Here is an 18,190-nt window from a genome sequence, read left to right on the forward strand (position 1 = left end):
GGGCTTTTAAAAAAGGGCCAGCATTACTTGGGAAACACAAGTAACTCCAATTCAAGCCTAAAGGCCACTCAATACTAACAGTGCTAATCAATCAATTCCTTAGCCCAGTCAAAAATAGCCCTGAATATCTTCTGGATAAACATGTCCTCCAACATATAAACTAGTACACACTAAACTAACAAAAAATCTCAACTTAAAGGTCAAATGCTTGACTCCTACCCAGCAAAGTGCTCTATAGTTAGGGTTGCAAGGTCAGAAGTCTTGCCCTTGTGTCTAAATGTCATTCTACACCAACAGTTGCAAACCACAATTATACAGTTCCACCAAATGTAAGACATGTAAAAATGCCTTATTTAGCTCAAATTTTGACAAAATTAAAATCAAACCCACAAAGACCTAACTTTCACATTAAGTATAAGAAATCATATGGCATCACCTGGCAGGAAACTGTTTATTTAAACAACAATCAGCCTAAGGTAAGCCTAGCACAGGATCAGGATAGCTGCAATGATTAGTGCAGGGAAACCCAAAGTGCTTCTGAGTATAAACCAAGAGACCTCAAAGTAGGAGCTTAGTTCTGTATCTCATGGGCTTTAACTAGCACTTGAAAACTTAATTTCAGAAATCACAAAACCAACATTTGTTTAGTTTCCAACTCTGCCTATTCACTGGAGAAATCCATGTCCCAATTTGATGGGGGAAACTTGAATGAAATATTATTTGGAATATTTTAATATCCCTGTGTGTATGCAGATGGTCTAAAGACAGGCAACCTTAACTGTACTTTCTTAGTTGTCTGCCTTGTTTTTGAAATATGCTCTCACTCACCTGGAGCCTGCCAAGTATCGAGGCTTATGTGCTCAGCAAGTCCTAGGAATCCCTTAAACATGCTCTAACAGGCCTGGCTTTTTTAAAAAAGTAGGTTGTGGTGATATAATTCAAGTTTTCATCACTTGAAACACATTTTACCAATTATCACCCAAGCCCCCTTAGTGTATCCCCTTTAAAAAATCTGACCTGCAAGTTCCAAAAGTATTACTACATTTTGTTTTTCCCTTTCACTCTGTGTTTGTTATTTTCAGGCTGAGCTGTTAGTACCAGTCAACTTTTAACCTTGAACTCAGAAAGCCGCCTGCCTCTGCCTCCTGAGTGCTGGGATTAAAGGCGTGCACCACCACACCTGGCTCAAGACAGAATTTTTTAATCTGACTTTGGCTGTGCAGAATTTGGATTCCTCTGGGCTTGAAACTAGAAAATCCGATTAAGCAATGCAACAGTCTATGTATACTAAAACTCTAAGACCCTTGGTTCTAAACATATTTATAAAAAATATGTTAAGTAGAAAACGAAAAGCCTTAATATCTGTTTTATAGGGGAGGGACTCATTTAATATTAGTCCCACCGCACTCCTCACAACTATTGTTTTATTATATAACCCATTTTAAAAAAAATTAAAGGACAATTTTAGTGTTTGAAAGAATTCCCAACCCCACCCCGGAAATCAGGCTCCAAATCTCAGCAGCTCCCCTTAGAAGGCAAAAAGCCGTGCCATTTAAGCCATGGGAAATTAGACAGTGGCAAACAAGAGACCACAGGGCAGGAAGGAGGCTTTATAGAAAGAAGCCCAAAGTGTCAAAAGACCCAACCAACAGCAGAGACAGAAAAAATAATACCCAGATCTCAGAAAGGTAGACAGATTTAGCCAAATTCCATGGTGGCTCGTTAGGGATTGCTTCAATTATGTTATGAAATCTCAGCTCCCTAAGTTTTTACTTTTTTTCCCCCTCTTAAAACAGGGTTTCTGTGTGTATCCCTGGCTATCCTAGACCAGGCTGGGCTCAAACTCAGAGATCTGATAAAGGCAAGCACCACCACTGGCTGGCTAAACTCTGGCCTTAAGTTTTTGAAGTCCAAAATAATCAGTACTTGCTTTCATGTTTAGTAATGGCTGCAGACTTAGCATTCAGCTTAGTATAGATGAAGCACAAAAATTAAGTAAAACAAGCAGCTTAAACAAATAGGATACCAGAGGTTCAATTTTTATTTCTTTATTGCTTAGTGTAAGAGAAGAAACATTAAAGTCTGCATTGGTCTTCTGTAACCCACAAGTCTGCAGTTATGGCTCCTCTGTCCACAGTTACACTTCAAATAAAAATTAGTTCCTTGGTAATATTTTCAGTGCTTAAAGTGTAATTTGATTATTGGCTACCATATTGGAACAAAGTATTCCATTACTTCAGTAAATTCTACTGGACAGTATTCTCTTTAAAAAAAAAAAAAAAAAAAAAGAAGAAGAAAAGAAGCCAGGCATGGTGGCACACGCCTTTAATCCTAGCACTTGGGAGGCAGAGGCAGGTAGATTTCTGAGTTCGAGGCCAGCCTGGTCTACAAAGCGAGTTCCAGGACAGCTAGGGCTATACAGAGAAGCCCTCTCTCGAAAAACCAATAAATAAATAAATAAACAAACAAACAAATAAATGTGAATACACTGTTGTGGTCTTCAGACACACCAGAAGAGGGCATCAGATCCCATTACAGGTGGTTGTGAGCCACCATATGGTTGCTGGGAATTGAACTCAGGACCTCTGGAAGAGCAGTCTGTGCTCTTAAACTGTGAGCCACCTCTCCAGCTCCTGATAGTATCCTTATAGAGCACAAGCACACACAACACAACCTAAAAGCCATGCTTCACAAATACATTTGTTGGTTAATCCATTTTACTTGGGTCTGGCTACAAGTCAAGCAAAATTATAGGTCCTGAAGAAGCTCCAACAATAACGTGAAGAGTGCCATGAGTCAAGCCAGTCCAAGAGAAAGCACTGCTTAAATAGAAAAATACAGGCTCACAAGACCTTAGGTCAGGAAAAACAAACACCTGAACTTTGCATTCCAGAAGGAACCACCTTTTACAGATGTGTACAATGACAAAATTTTAGTAAGCAGTAATCAATATCATGTGGCTCAATAAAGAAATATATCTTTTAATGTCTTAAAATCTCAGCCTGGCAATATGTAAGATACATCAGGTAATATTGGGGGAGGAGACATCCACTGGAAACCACTAATAGTTAATAGCTCAGTTTAAATGTGGGGAAAAAGGAGAGAGGCATTCATAGGAGTGGAAAGCTGAGCTTTAGGTTGGATTTTCAATGCATCTATTGTTGTAAAACTCTTGGACTGTGAATAGGCCCAAATGTGGACCACCACCTGAGGGGGGTGGTGATAGACACTGAAAATCAAGGATCAAGGCAAAGAATCAACAAAAAGTGTACTAAGGAGTTATAAAAGAACTGCAGTGTTAAGGCCCCAGCTACAGCCTCGATTTGTGGTGTATGTAACTAATCTGTCTGGTTTCATGAGTCATCAGACTTCTAAGATCAGGAAAGGGAGAATGCCAACGCTCTGTCTAGGGATTGGATAAGCCAGTATAATAAATGAAAATGGAACTAAAATGAGTGTTCTAAAATACCTTTTGATAAGGCTGCAGAAGGAGCGGGAGAAATGGATATGAAGTACTGGGCTCTTTAAAAATGCTTAAAATTCTGCTTATATATTCTAACTCGCGACACTGTAATTTCATACTGTAGTAAGGATCTCAAGCGGGAGAGTACAAAAGTCGGGTGAGCATGTCTTTAATCTACCTCGGTGAAAAATACTCCGAGGCGGATCACAAGCAATAATAATCTGTAGTTTTGCTTCATAAAACCCTCCCATTTTCCTTATTTGCCCCTATTAAAATACTTCCCGACAAACCCGAAAATCTGTGGGAAGTCTTGCCCCTCCAATTTTACACCTGTTCAATTCCCCTGCAGGACAACGCCCACACACCAGGTTAGTCTTTAAGCCTGCCCAGGAGACTCCCGCCCATCTTCCAGAAAGACTCGAGTTGCAGATCACGAGGGAAGAGGGGGAAGGGATTCTTCCAGGCCCAGGGCGGTCCTCAGAAGCCAGGAGGCAGCAGAGAACTCCCAGAAAGGTATTGCAACACTCCCCTCCCCCTCCGGAGAAGGGTGCGGCTCCTCCCCGCCCACTCCACTGCAGCTCCCTTACTGGAACAACTCAGAGCGACTTTTGGAGAGCAAGTGCTTCCTGCCTCCAAAACAGCCCAGCGGCGCCCTCACTCCTTTCCCCCCACTCCCCGGTCGGACTCAGCACGCCCCTCTCGGGGCCACAACTCAAGTCGGAAACATGCTTGCACCCGCCCCGCCGCTCAGCCCTACTGCCCGTCCCCGCCCCCCGCGCGCGCTTCCTGCCACGTTGCGCAGGGGCGCGGGGCCAGACTCTGCGGCGCGAGGCCGAGGGGAGGGCCAGAACCTGGGAGCGCCTCCCCGCCGCCCCCGCCGGCCGGCGGATGGACTCAACTTGCACGGACGCGGGCCAATGGCAAAGGCCAGTTTTCTGGGCCCCGAGAGCCAATCAGGTGACGAGGCCCGGCCGGCGGCGGGTAAAACGACTCCCCCAGAGGAAGGGGAGGGTGGGCGGCCGCTGGCGCGCGAGCCACTTTCGCTGACCCTCCCTCCCCTCCCCCGCCTTCCCCGCCCCGCCGGAGGCCGACCGCGCCCGCACGTCCAGCTCGCCTCACCCCACCTACCTCCCGCCCCACCCAGTGGGCAGAACGAGGCTGCCGGCGGCTGCGCACTCCGGCGGCCGGTAACTGACAGGCCCCTCGCGCCAACCAAAACACGCCATTTGTGTTTTCACACACGGCGGGAGGAAAAGAAGCCAATCGGCGACGAGACGTCGGCCGGAAGCGCTCCTCCGGTCTCCCCCCCCCTCGGGCGCCATGGCCGCGTCCGGTGGAGACTTTTCCGCTCCCTTCTCCCTCCCCCTCCGGTTGCTGCAGGGCGGACCGCATTCCTGCCCACCGTCCGCTCGCCCCTTCCAGCATCACGGCTCGCACCCGGCTGCCCCACAGAGCGGCCCCACCACGCTCGGAGGGCCCGCCGCGGCCGCCCGTCCCCGCAAACGCGCCGAGCCACCCTCCCGCCAGAGTCCCGATCCCCTACCTAGCCGAGGCTCTCTGAGGAGCCGGAGCCCCAGAGCACAGCCTCTTCTTTCGGCGGCCCCGGCAGCCTCCGCTGATTGGCGGCGCGCCGGCCAATGAGTGCGGGGCGGTGGGCGGAGAGGCCAATGGCGCGGCGGGAGGGGGCGTGTCCCGCGTGCCCCTGGCGCCGGCCCTGGGAATCCCCGTGCGGTCAGTGGCGTTTCCGCTCGGGCAGCGGGCTGAGTGAGCTGCCGCCGCTGCCGCCGCTGCCGCCGCCGGGGGAGGGGCGGCCGCCGCCCGCCTGCGCTCAGAGCCTCACGCAGCCCTAGTCCCGCCAGTCCGCCAACACAGTAGTGCCGGCCCCCCTCCGCCCCTGGCCCTCCCCCTCCCCGCCTTGGGCTCGCTCCGCCTTCTCTGCCCCCCACCCCCACCTCACGGGTACGGGCCATTCCCGGCCAGGAAACGCCGTGGCGCCGCGTTGGGCCTAACTCGAGTCTCGCTGCCTCCCGGGAGTGCCGTGCGCCGCAGCCCGGGCCCAGGCCCCGGCAGCGCCTGGGTCAAGGTAAGGGTCCAACAGAAAAGAGACACCGAACCACACGACCGGGCCCCGGGGGAAGAAGGGTCACCTCAGTCTCCCTGCGTTCCCTCTCGTCGGGGTCGTGGGCCTGGGCCTCCCCAGGCTGGTAGCAGGAAGATGCTTGCCCTTTTCGTCTTCTCGGCTGCCTTTACACACCATTGCACCCCTCTTGCCCAGAGAGAAAGGCTCCCCTTCATCTAGTCGACCCCACTACCTTTTTAATGTCTTCCCTGGGTCAGGACTCTTCCCCTCCCCCTACTCTGGTCTCCCCTTTTTTCCTGGGTACTGCCTACTCCACGTTTATACCCTTTTCAGGAGAGGCCTCTCAACCCTGCTCTCAAAATACACACACTTTTTTTTCTGTCCCTGAGCCCCCCACCTCCCCTGTTCTTGCGGCCTTGTGACAACTCTGATCGCTCTTGGGGGCCCAGTCCTCCCCTCCATAACCTTCCTGAACCTCTCCTCTGGTTTTCCAGTTCCTATCTCAGATGGCTGCTGCTTTTCCCACACCAAAGACATTACCTTCGCCACCCCCACCTCACATTCTTGGACTCCCTGTGGCGTATGCCCCAGTATCCTTGCGATATCCCTGTTGAATTTGTAGGGTTCTAGCCTGGAATTGAGCCAGATTTTGTCGTTTTCCCTGCCTAGGGCGTGGAGAGCGATCTTTTAAGAACGACTCTAAAGAAGAGGGGGTGGGATATGCCCCTGTGAATCCGTGCAAACCAAGATCTTAGGTAAACGGTAGTGGGCAAAAGCCCTGGTTTTAGTAGGTGAATCGCTCTGAAGGAAAGTTTCAACTACTGGGAAAGCCCCTTCTATGCTAATTTATTCTATAGGGCGCCTTTGCCTTTTTCATTCTTAGGAATAAGGTATCTTTCTCCTGTGTACTGATGCTGCAGCCCGCCCTGCTGGTCTGGGTCAGGGGTGCGTGTATGACCTGCATTTTTTGCTTTCTCATGTTACTTGTGTAACGTGTTCACCAGCAACTCATTTCTTGCCCAGAGCTCTGGGCTCTGGGTTTTGTCTATACCTGAATTCCTTTTGCCAATTGTTCCTGTGCTCAAAATACTTAAAAAGATTCAGGTTCTCGAATTTCCTCCATACCTTGACTAAATTGTTTTTAGATGACATATTTGTGACCAAGGTCATGTTTACATTACTTCCTTGGGTATATGTTAAATACCTATACTTTTGATAGGGGAGGATCCAGATGGAGGAGGTTCCAGGAGGAGGTTTGTGTGCAGCATATTGAGAGGAAAGTGTTTTGATGGTTAATTTTATATTAATGATGGTTTAGGTCTCTAGGAGGAAAGCTTTAAGAGGTAATTTTAGATGTGTGCAATCTGACCTAGGACTTAAAGCAGAGAATACTGACATAATTAGAGATTTCTGAGTTTGGAGGACACAGGAATTTCCTTTCCTTGGATTCTTCGTTTTCTCGGGAGGGTCATTAGGTCTCTGGCCAAAATTTGTGGCCTGTTATGGGAGTAGAGGTTTTAAGGTTATTCAGATTGTCATGTATAGAATATTGAGTTATGTTCTTTGGTAGGGCACAACCCAAGGCTCTTGTTCCTAGCTGTAAATTTAAATATGATTGCTGAATGTTTGGAAAATTGGCCTTTTTAAAACTAAAACTTAGTGCTTACATTCACATTGCTGGTTTAATTAAAACGAATATTTGGAATTTGGTATATGTTGATTTTCTAATCAAAGATCTCAATTTAAAACAATGACCTTAGGATTGTTCCTTTCTAAAAGCATAGTTCCAATCCTTCCAGCATGGAGCACTTGTCCAAAAAAAAAAAGAGTGTGTTAAGAAGTGGGGGTGGGGTAAAGAAAAGGTTGCTCCTGTGTTGGATCACAGGAGTGAGTATACAAGGCGGCGGCAGCTGCTGGCTCTGGAGCTCTGGTTGCTACGTGAGAAGCTTGAGTAGTGCTGGCTGCTGTCTCCAGGGAAGGACAGCAGTGCAGCGTCCATTAATGCTGTTGGCTGCAGGGAACTGCACTTAGTGATGGCTGCTCAGGCTGGAAAGAAACCTTGCTTGCTTTCCTGAGAAATTGTACTGCTGAGCTGGTTTGCTTTTTGCTAGTGAAGAGACCAGAATTAGCAATTCATAACTGTATCCATTTATGGATATCAGCATCTGAAAACTGGATCAAAGTTAAAGACTTGGGGTTTTTTGTTTGGGGAGGGGTTGGAAGCTTTTTGTTACTATCTGAGGTTTTACCCTTCACAGGACTTAAAGTTCATTAGTGTTTTGATCTTTTTTAACCCCTAAAAAGACTAAAATAGTAATGTAAAGGTTTTTCTGAGAACAAGAATAGGGTGAGGAGGATCTTTGTTTTGTTTTCCCAGTGCAAGTGACATGATTTCCTCCATCTTTTAATTGCTTGAGTCATTTCAGATTTGTATTTGTCTCTTCATATTAGGCCGTATTTACCTTTGTGAATAGATTGATGTTCTTTGAAACATCTTACTATAATTGGATGCCTAAACTAAAAAGAGCTGCTTTTGGATTAATGCTTGGCTTGTTCTTAATTAATAAATTAATCTGTAGACCTCTCCAGATTAGATATACTTACTGATATCTGACGTATAAATTGGATTAATCGTGTATGTGTTGGATTATAGACTTTCCACCAAACAAAGATGTGTTTTGGCAGTAATCCATCAGAAACACAGAAGGAATATTCAGAAATTGAATAAGTTTAGTTCAAGATACTAAGAAGGCAGCAAGAGTACATTCTAAGCCCACCCTACCCTTAACCAAACAGAACTAGGGTGATCTTTGATTAAGCCTTTTTTTTTTTCCTCCCTAAGATTATTACTGCAACCAATACCTTTTCCTTCAGGATTCTGTTTGTTTAATTTTGTACAAATTATTTAAATCCCATAAACATTTATAATTTGTAGTAATGGTTCTAGAATTTGTAGCAAAAAACGAAGAAACATTGTAGAGTATTTTGAATTCACAAATGTAGTTCATATTGTTTTTCCAGTGCTAAAAGCAAGCCCATAAAACAAAACTCTCTTAATGATTGTTTTAGATGGTTGTAATAATATTTTTGTTACGTAGATTAGGTGCTGTATCCCATAGATGTATCACTCATACTGACTGATATTACAGTTCAAGGTATTTACAGTTAAGGTGCAAGTGTTTTGAGCTTAATTATAATATACAAGTTCCCTTAGAAAATAATGACTACCACTTTTATTTCCTGTTTTTTGGATCTGATTGTGGTCTCACAGTAATCTCTGGAAGATCAAGAGGCTTTTTTCTTAGAAGGATTACTTGAACTGACACACTTAAAAATGCCTACATCTTTTGATACTGCTTAGTATCTAGAAGCTTGCGTACTTTATGAAATTATTCTGACCCTTTTGATGAAGGTGGAACTTTGAAACATAAGGAAATAGCAGTCAGTAATTATTGAGTACATATCTATAATAAATTAGATCATAAGTAAAATAAAATTTTATTACAACTTTTGGCTAAACTAGTGTTTTTTCAGTTTAATTTGAAATTAGGAGGCCTGACTAGTGGTAAACTTAGACTGAAAAATATGTATATAATAGTTCAACTGGTAGTCTTTTTTTTAAAAAAAAAAAAAAAAAAAACCCAAAACTGGTAGTCATTTATAATTTGATTTAAAGTGTCCTTTCAGGTAGACTTAGAAAAGAAGAGCAATGCACCTATGAGATGGATTGATAGTAAGTATTGGAGCCCAGAGATTCTAACACAGATCTAGTAAATGGCATGACCTTCATTTGGTATTGTGATTCGTTTCTCTAGTGGCTGGAATTCAGGGAAATTGCAAAAGGTAAAAAAGGATTACCTTTTTTTTCACTTAACGATACATACTTTGTTGAATCATGTAACCTTAGTGAAATTGTCCTATTCTATATTAAGTTATAAACTGGGTAGAGATACCAGTGACCCTGAGAGTTGATTCTGTTAGAAAGCATCCCTTGAACGAGTTCTTACTCAGTACTTGAAGAAGGGAGCTGTGAAATACACTAAAGTACAGTCTATGTTTTTCTTATGAGTAAGGGTTCTCAAACCCCAACCCCTTCCTCCCCCCCCTTTTTTTTTCAATGTATCTAGGGAAATGCCTGAATGTAGATTTCCATAAAGTATCTTTGGTGTCAGGAAAATGAAATTTTTTTTTATCTTTTTAAAATCATTGGTATTCTCAAAACCCTAAGTATTGCTCAGTTTTGTTTGTGGGGTGTGTGTGTCTGCCACTTCCTTGTCTCTTCTGTCTTGTAGTATGAGGCTTCCCAGAGTTTTCATGGCACATTGAAGTGATAATCATACATATATACACCAGAGATGAGGAAACCTAATTTAGGAATTACAACACAAAACATCAACAACAAATCAGTGACTATAAGAATTCTGGCTAGAGAATCAAATTTTTGATTTATACTACGGAATTGAGGGGAAATGCCAGTTCCTTGCTGCTCTATTTGAGAACTAGGTGGAAGTATGGGAGGAGCCACAGACCTCTGCAGCAGGATTTTGTGTGAGTAGAAAAGGAAGATTTTTGTTTGAAATCGCCAGCTGCTTATGTCAGACTGACTCCCTTATTATGCCTCCAGTGGGCCTGTCAATATGGCCAAACAGCTAGATAAGTGCGGGGCAGGACAAAGGGCTCTTTGCACAGCAGGGAAACAGTGTTGGTGGGGGAGGGGCCGGAGGTAGGGAAGGCAAGAGATTTTTTTTCCCCCCCTAGGAGATTATTCACTTTGGTTTACAATTAAAGAAAACTGTTTTTAGTTTTCACTTAAGCCTTGAATTTATGTCAAGCACATACTTTTAAAAGCCCAAATTTCATACATTCTAGAAATCTGAAAGAACCTATCCTATCTTCTGAGAGGAATGGGGAGACCCTAAAGCTTTGTATGGATTAAAGTGAGTTCCATGTTCCCTGTCCTTATAAATGTAAGTTGCCTCCTTAGTGGACAAGGTCTAGAGCATCTAGATTTTAGTAAAGATTGTAATGACCTATTCTGTGTGAATTAAATTTGTATTTCAGTATATGCAGTATGTTAGGTTGTATTTAGATTCGAAAGGTATACTGTTTTCCTTTGTGCAATATTTACATGTTTGATCATTATGTAAAATGTGTACTGAAAAAGGATTTTTATAACGGCCTTTTAGCTTACATCTGCATGTTCTGTACTCAGGAAACTGAATCAAGAGACTGAGCCAAAGACTGATGCCAGCCAAGCTATAGAATAAGACTCTTATATCAAAAAACAGACAGACAGACAGACAGACACCACCCCTCCCCAAAACACATACAAGGAGAACTTATTGTTTCAGTCTTCCTCCTACTTCCTGCAGAATCTGATATGTTCTGGAGATTACTACTTGTCCCCATCTTTTAGTTTAGGCTTAATACTATTAGTTTGTGCTTGGCTTTCAGCAAAAGGTGATTGCATCTAGCTTATTACTTAGTGAAAATTATGGCGTTAGAGGTGTGTAAGTTGTATCTTTTATAGGCAAAACCATGAGAGATACTGCCAAAATTAGGTTCCTGTTGAAGGTGTCATTAAAATGTTAAAGAGTCTGTCCTGAACCATTTCAGGTACTTTAAAGGAAATGTCAAATGTTACATGTATGCTAGTTCATTTTAAAAATTACACTCACAAATTAGACAGTAGTTATTTAGATTACAAAAGATTCTTCCTTGTAAAGCAGTATATGACAGCTCATTTCCACGAATGTTTTGCTTTAAGAGAATTAATTTTTAGAAATCTTGAACTGTTTTTCCAAGAGCACATCTGTTGCTTGAGTGAGATAATCGGAATGATGATTACTTTGTATAGCAAAGAAGACGTTGTAAACTAACATAACCAGAATGCTATATGTAATGTACATTGATCAAGATTTTGTTGTGTTGTTTTGTTTTGGATCATTTCTCTTTTGTAAAAAGAAGTACAGCATGTTGCCCATGTAACATTTTATTTTAAGTATGGCAGTCTTGGCAGTTACAGTACACAGAACATTTTGATCTGGAAAAAAAAAAAAATTAAAAGACTGGTAGAAGACTCAGTTGGTCAGGTTTTTATAAAAAGGAGTACTTGAGTTCAGTCTCCCAAACCCATGTAAACTTGTGAGTGATGCTTGTAATCCCAGCCCTGGGCAGACAGAGATGCCAGGTCTCTAGGGCTTACTCACTGGTCAGCCTGGCCTACTTGTCCAGTTTAGGCTAGTAAGAGACCCTGTTTAAGAGTTGTGGAGAAAGAATGCCTGAAAAATGAAATGAGGTTGTCCTCTGGCTTGAACATGCATACCCTTGTTCACACATGCCCAAACAATAAAGTATATTTGTGTTACTATCACTGCTGGGAAAAATTTCTCATCAGCAAAATAGCAACAATTTTAATATAAACTCTAGTGATACCTCATCATACATTACTATAGAAACTTAGATGGTCTCTTCTTCTTTTTACAGTCTGTTAACAAGGATTATTCCCATAGATTTGTGGGGACTAAAAGGAAGCTGGTTTTTCTAGCCTCAGTCTCTCTATCAAATATCTATTGCTAGCATTAGGGTTACCTTACAAAATACTAGAAATGTGTCTTTTATTGATTCTGTTGACTGAATCAAACTAGAGACCTAAAACAGATCCTGACAAAATGAGAAAGTAGGAGATTACATCTTGATTCTAGTAATATTTATAACTTGTAGCTTCCCAAATAGCTAATTTCATTTTTATAAGATTGAGGCAGCAGTAGGCCAGCATGGAGGTGAAGCACACACAGCACCTCATCTTGCTGTGCAGCTGCTCCACCTTACTTCCTGCTATTATTATCCTACTACGCCTCTTCCCAGCAAAAAAAGAAACTAGGACAAAGGGTGAAATTGAATGGGCTGCTGTAGTTTATATATTATGTTAGGTTGTGGATTTGTTTATATGTTCTAATGCTAATACTTTAAAGTTTAGTGACAAATAACTTTTATATCTTCCACTCTTGGTACACTGTTTCAGATTCTGAGCTTACAGAAAGATTTTTAAAGCATGTAATTTCATTGGCTGTTTATAGTTATTTCCACTACCAGATGCCACTGTATTATAAGGTGAAATCCATTCTCTATTTGTAGTTTTTATTGGAGATTACCAGTGTTTGCAGCTTGGGTCTGTGACTAGAATTAAGATTTTTAACATTAAAAAAAGAATATATATATATATATATATATATATACACACACACATACATATAACAATTAAATAGCTGTTTGAATACACACACATACATATAACAATTAAATAGCTGTTTGAATATGAAAATTTCATGCCTGAATTATTTTAAGCCTTTTCCAACATTACTCAAACTGAAATTTTTATTTTTTGCCATTTATATTGTAATCTGGTGCTCAGATTTTCTCCCTCTTCACTCCTGAAATGTGGAGACTTGGACCCCCACCCCCAATAATTCATATGATGCATGTGTGCTACTGTTACAGTAAGAGTAGAAACTTTGTAGTTCTTAGACATTATCATCTGGTTAGGATTTTCTAGGTTTGTGCTCATATCAATCCACAGGGATTTCATTATTTTATGTTTACATTTATTGTTGATTTGTATTAGGAAGTTATTGTTTTCTCTCGCAATGTATATAGCTTTTTAAAAAAAAATTATTCTTGTTCTGATTTTTATCCCATACTGAAAAATTCTATTTCCTATCACCAACCATAGCATATAGTTTTGTGCCTTCATGGCTTCCGCGAAGGAGTGCGATGCAATCTACATCTAACAATCAACCGAACACTCTTGGTATCCAAGGAAGGTTTTACTTAGGAAAAAGAACCTTAAAGGATATATTAGCAATTAGTTTTCCTCTGCATTTATTTGTATTACATTTTTCTTCATTTATTTATAAATTTTTTTATTTTTCCAATGGACTGTTGAGAATTGGCTGTTTTTAGGGGGTAGTTATATTTATTTTAAAAATAAATGTGATTATTGTGACATTTGAGATAGACTCAAAAGAGTGCTTTCTTGTAGTTTTTGAATCTTTGAACCCAGGACCTTGCATGTATTGGTAAGTGCTATGTATATGAGCCCAGAAGGATACTTAAAACAATAACTTAAAGTTTATTCTGAAGACAAATATTTAACCACCTAATGTAGAACAAAGATGGGTTTTTGAGGGAGTGAGACACTACAGAGTGAATGTAACATTAAATTGCTGTATGAACATGTAAATTTTATTTTTCAATCCTGTGGCACAAATGACTACAGCCATGGAACTAGGTGTGTTTATGTGCCCACAGCCTGAAAATGTTAGCTAGAATGTAGGAGCAAGTCTAAAATTGAAGGCTCTTTTAAAATAGTTCTGTTCTTTCTAAACAAATTTACTTTTATTTATACCAAATAAAACTTTAATTCATGACCCAGCAAAAGTATAAAACAAGGTCAGGTTGGTTATGTCAAAGAACATCTTAAGATGGAGCTAAAAATATATGAAATTGTTAGGATGTTTGTGTTTAGGCTACTTTTATTGAAAGAGTGTCTATGTTTAAAAATCTTTAAAACAAAATCTTCACAGGTTAACAATCACTTTATTGACTCCACAGTAAATAAGCAGAAGTATCAAAGAATCAAAACAAGTAAACATTGCTAGCAATCAGGTATATTGCTCAGAAGTTAGTGTTGCTATATAACTATTAGAACAAGTAAATAAGAAAGCTAACTCCAAGGTACTTTTACTTTGGGATCTTGGGCTTAACTGACTTAAACTAAATGTTTTTATTTTACTCATACTTGATGCTTAGGTCATTAGGCTTCACAGTATTGCTAGTCCTAATGGATCAGATCATGATTTGAGTAGAAATTTTTTTTTTTTTTTTTTGAGAAACATGGCTCTGGATTGGTGTACCTTTCCTTTGCAGTTTATTATGAACTGTTAGTATGAAAAAGAGTGGCTGGAAATTTGCATAGTATACAAGGCAACAAGAAGTAGGCATACTCTATAAAATAGCAGTGTGGGAGCTGGATAGCTCAGTATTAAGAGAACTTCCTGATCTGCTATAGTGGCCTTCTGCAGTAGGGTCCTAATGCTGCAATTTTTTAGTACAGTTCTTTATGTGGTGACCCACCAACCATAAAGTTATTTTCATTGCTGCTTCATAACTGTAATTTTGCTACTGTTATGAATTGTAAATATCTGTGTTTTCTGATGGACTTAGGCTACCTGAGGGAGTCACAACCCACATGTTGAGAACCACTGTATAGAGGATCTGAGTTTGGTTCCTAGCACACTCAAGCTTAAGGGGAGCTGATGATCTCTTCTGGCCTCCAAGGGAACCACATTCATATGCATATAATTTAAAAATAAATCTTACACAAAGTTGCAGTGTTCTAAACAAGAGAGGTGAAAAGTAATTTTTTGTGGAATGAGTTAGTTTTGCCTAAATGTGTAATAATAGTAATGCATTTCTGTTGCGGGTAACTGTGCAAAGGATTCAACTACATTTTTTTTTTTTAATTCTACTTATTTTCTAGTTATGGGTGTTTTGTCTGCATCTGTGTTTGTGCACCATGATTATGCGTGATAACCTGTAGAGGCCAGACAAAGGTGCCAGATCCTCTTAGTATTGAATTTACAGATGGTTATAAGCCACCATTTGAGTTCTAGGAATTGAACGCTGGTCCTCTCCAGCACCTCAAATGATTATCTTTTTGAGAACAATGGGGGGGAGGGGGAAGCAAGTGTTCTATCACTACAACCTAGACCAAAAATAATTTTCTTAATCTTTTATGAGGAGGGACCATGCCACGTCTTAATTTCCCTAGAACATACCATCAACTGTGGAGGAAACTCTTAGTCCCTACCTAGCAAACCAGTTTTCTTTGTAGAGTTCTGATTCTGTTTTAGAATTTGTTTGTTGGTCTCTTATTCTCCCCTGCAAACAAGTTTTAGAATGTATTTTCTATATTAATAGTATGGCAAAAAGTAGCTAGAGATTAGATTAGGAAAAATGTATTTCCTTTGGACTTTATAAAATTGTTAGTTTAAAATACCTTATTTAGGGCAGGGAAGGTGGTAAAAGCCTAATCCCAGCACTTGAGAGGCAGAGGCAGGTAGATCTCTTGAGTTCAAGGCACCTGGTCTACAGAGTGAGTTGCCTACGCTCAGTGAGACCTTGCCTCAAACAATACTAGTCTGCTTGGGGATTGAGGTGTAGCTCAATGGTAGAATGTGTGCATAGCATACACCAGGCCCTAGATTCTCCTACCACACCCTTCTCAAATTCACTTGGTTAAGATATACAGTCAGAAAATAGGAAACTCAGGGTGCCCCTTGAGGGAGTCTAGCAGTGAAGTACTACTGTTTTGTGCTCATGGTTTTGAATATGTTTAATGTGTTAGCATTCTGCTGTATTCTTGACATATTTAGATTATACTGCCTTTAGCTGTTGGCTAAATCCTTTAAATTCATCTTAGTAGCTTCCTTGCTTGTTTCATTGCTCTCTAGTTCTTGTGTTCTATTATAACCCAATGTTTTAGGATTTTTTTTTTTTTTCCGAGACACGGTTTCTCTGTGTAGCCCTGGAACTCACTTTGTAGACCAGGCTGGCCTCCAACTCAGAAAACCGCCTGCCTCTGCCTCCCAAGTGCTGGGATTAAAGGTGTGCACCACCACGCCCGGCTTTTAGGATCATTTTTACCATTTTTCATCCCAAACAGTTGCTGGGTTGTGTGGTTGTGCATGTGTGGAGTGGGGGTGTTTCATTTTCCTTTTGTGACAGGGTCTTGGGCACAGGCTTGCCTAGAACCTCAGGTCTTCCTTTCTACTTTGGTTGTCTCACACAGTCTTGGTTTGTTTTAATGGTAAATGATCCTTAAAGACAAGTCATTGTTCTTTAATTGATGCTGTTTCTAGATCTTTTAAATAAACAAAGCTTTAAAAATGATTTATTTTTAAAACACCTAACCACTGACATTTCAAATTCAGTACCACATAGTTGATGTAAACTGATCTTTTCTCCTGTGCACAACTCCCAATTTCCGGTGATATCGACATATTTCTTCACTTTTTTTTGCCACAGAATACTTGAAACAGTTTTAGATTAGTAGAACAATATGATTACTAAAAGTAGAATGGTTTGTTTTATTGTTTACCTTTCTTTAAAACATATCCCTTCAAACATAGTCATCTAAATTACAGCATTTAAAATTTTTTTTGAGTGTGCTTTGTGATTATGCCACCAGCTAGATACTTAGTGATGTTAATTTTTTTTCACTTTCAGATTTTTTCAGGGATTACCTTTTGCTTTGCAAGTAAATAAAATATTTTTCTAGTTATTATGTAAGATATAGAAAGCTAAGTATGATCAAAAATATCCTGCCTTTAGCCCTTAGGACTTCATCCCTATTCTCTTTCTGTCACACACTCAGTCGTCACCTGTTCTTTTTTTTTGTTTTGTTTTTGTCTTTGTTTTTCGAGACAGGGTTTCTCTGTATAGCCCTGGCTATCCTGGAACTCACGTTGTAGACCAGACTGGCCCTGAACTCAGATATCTGCCTGCCTCTTCCTCTTGAGTGCTGGGATTAAAGGCATGTGCCACCACGCCCGGCTCACCTATTCTTTATAAACATATATTTTTTTATAAAGAGTATATGTTTATAAAGAATAGGTGTATTTTTTGCATTTACATTTATTTTTGGGGAGGCATGCATATTTACATGCCTAAAGTCAGAAGTTAACTCGTGAGTTAGTTTTCTTTGCATACGTATTCTGGGGATCAAATGTGAGCCATCTTGCTAACTCATGATGGTATTTTCTCAGGATACTTCTGTTTTAAGTGTCTAAAAAGTAAGTTAATACAAACTATCTCATTTTAGATTTTTCAATAACTAATAGATAGTTTTATGCCATAAAAGTAGTGGCATAGAGTTTCTTAGAAACCAGGATTTCTTGACTTAGTATAACTTATTTGGGGTAGAAATATGCCTTTTTCTTCTAAAAATGTATGTTGAAATGCTAGGTTGTGTTTGTTCCTGGTGGACACCGCTGCTGTAGTACCTCCTCAGCAGACATTTCTTGAACATTTATTTAAAAAGTACCTTTTTACTTCACTTCCATTTTAGATGAATTCATGTGTTTTAAAAATCAGTTAAATGTTTTATTCTTGCTAACTGAGATATCCTAAGAGTTACAGTTTCACATTTTAGCACTATCAAGTCGTAATAAGTAGACTAACATTATTAAACTCACAACAGGTGAGTCGGTGAGGAAATAGTGATTACAAAAATGTGAAGGTTCTAAAAGGGAAAAATATATGGTGTGTATTTTCGTATATAAATTTAAATTAAAAAGAAAGGAAATAGGTACACTTTGAGTTGTCCCCACTTCAGCCCACACAAAACAATATGGGAGCTCTGAAATTGGATAGACCTTAATTCATGTTCTGGTGCTTCTATTAATATGTGTGCACACGTTAGTAAAATAAAAAGTCAGGTACTTGAAGGCAAGAAGAAGGTGCAGGATCTCCTAGAGATGGAATTAAGCATTTGTGAGCAGCCCAACATTTGTGCTGGAAATTGAACTTACTTCTTTTGCAAGAGCAGTATGCACGCTTTTTTTTTTTTTTTAAAGATAGATTTT

General features: G+C 40.7%; 1 protein-coding gene and 1 long non-coding RNA gene across 7 annotated transcripts in view; one reads left to right on the forward strand and one right to left on the reverse strand.

The window, feature by feature from the left end:
• LOC110317189 overlaps positions 1–5,077 on the reverse strand; it is a 6,998-nt gene extending 1,921 nt beyond the window's left edge. Inside the window, exon 1 of the long non-coding RNA XR_003843233.1 lies at positions 5,007–5,077. This is a non-coding gene — a long non-coding RNA (uncharacterized LOC110317189). The remainder of the gene's footprint in view (positions 1–5,006) is intronic.
• Positions 5,078–5,197: 120 nt separating this feature from the next.
• The window catches only part of Setd5 (SET domain containing 5), a 75,706-nt gene continuing 62,713 nt past the window's right edge, over positions 5,198–18,190 (forward strand). For 3 of the 6 annotated variants that reach the window (XM_029535057.1, XM_029535061.1, XM_029535062.1), the window contains exon 1: positions 5,198–5,546. The gene's annotated coding sequence lies outside the window, so the exon portion shown is untranslated. The remainder of the gene's footprint in view (positions 5,547–18,190) is intronic. The other 3 variants (XM_029535060.1, XM_021191003.2, XM_029535058.1) reach the window with 2 other exon arrangements.

This window comes from Mus pahari, chromosome 2, assembly GCF_900095145.1.
Source record: "Mus pahari chromosome 2, PAHARI_EIJ_v1.1, whole genome shotgun sequence".
NCBI lineage: Eukaryota > Metazoa > Chordata > Mammalia > Rodentia > Muridae > Mus > Mus pahari.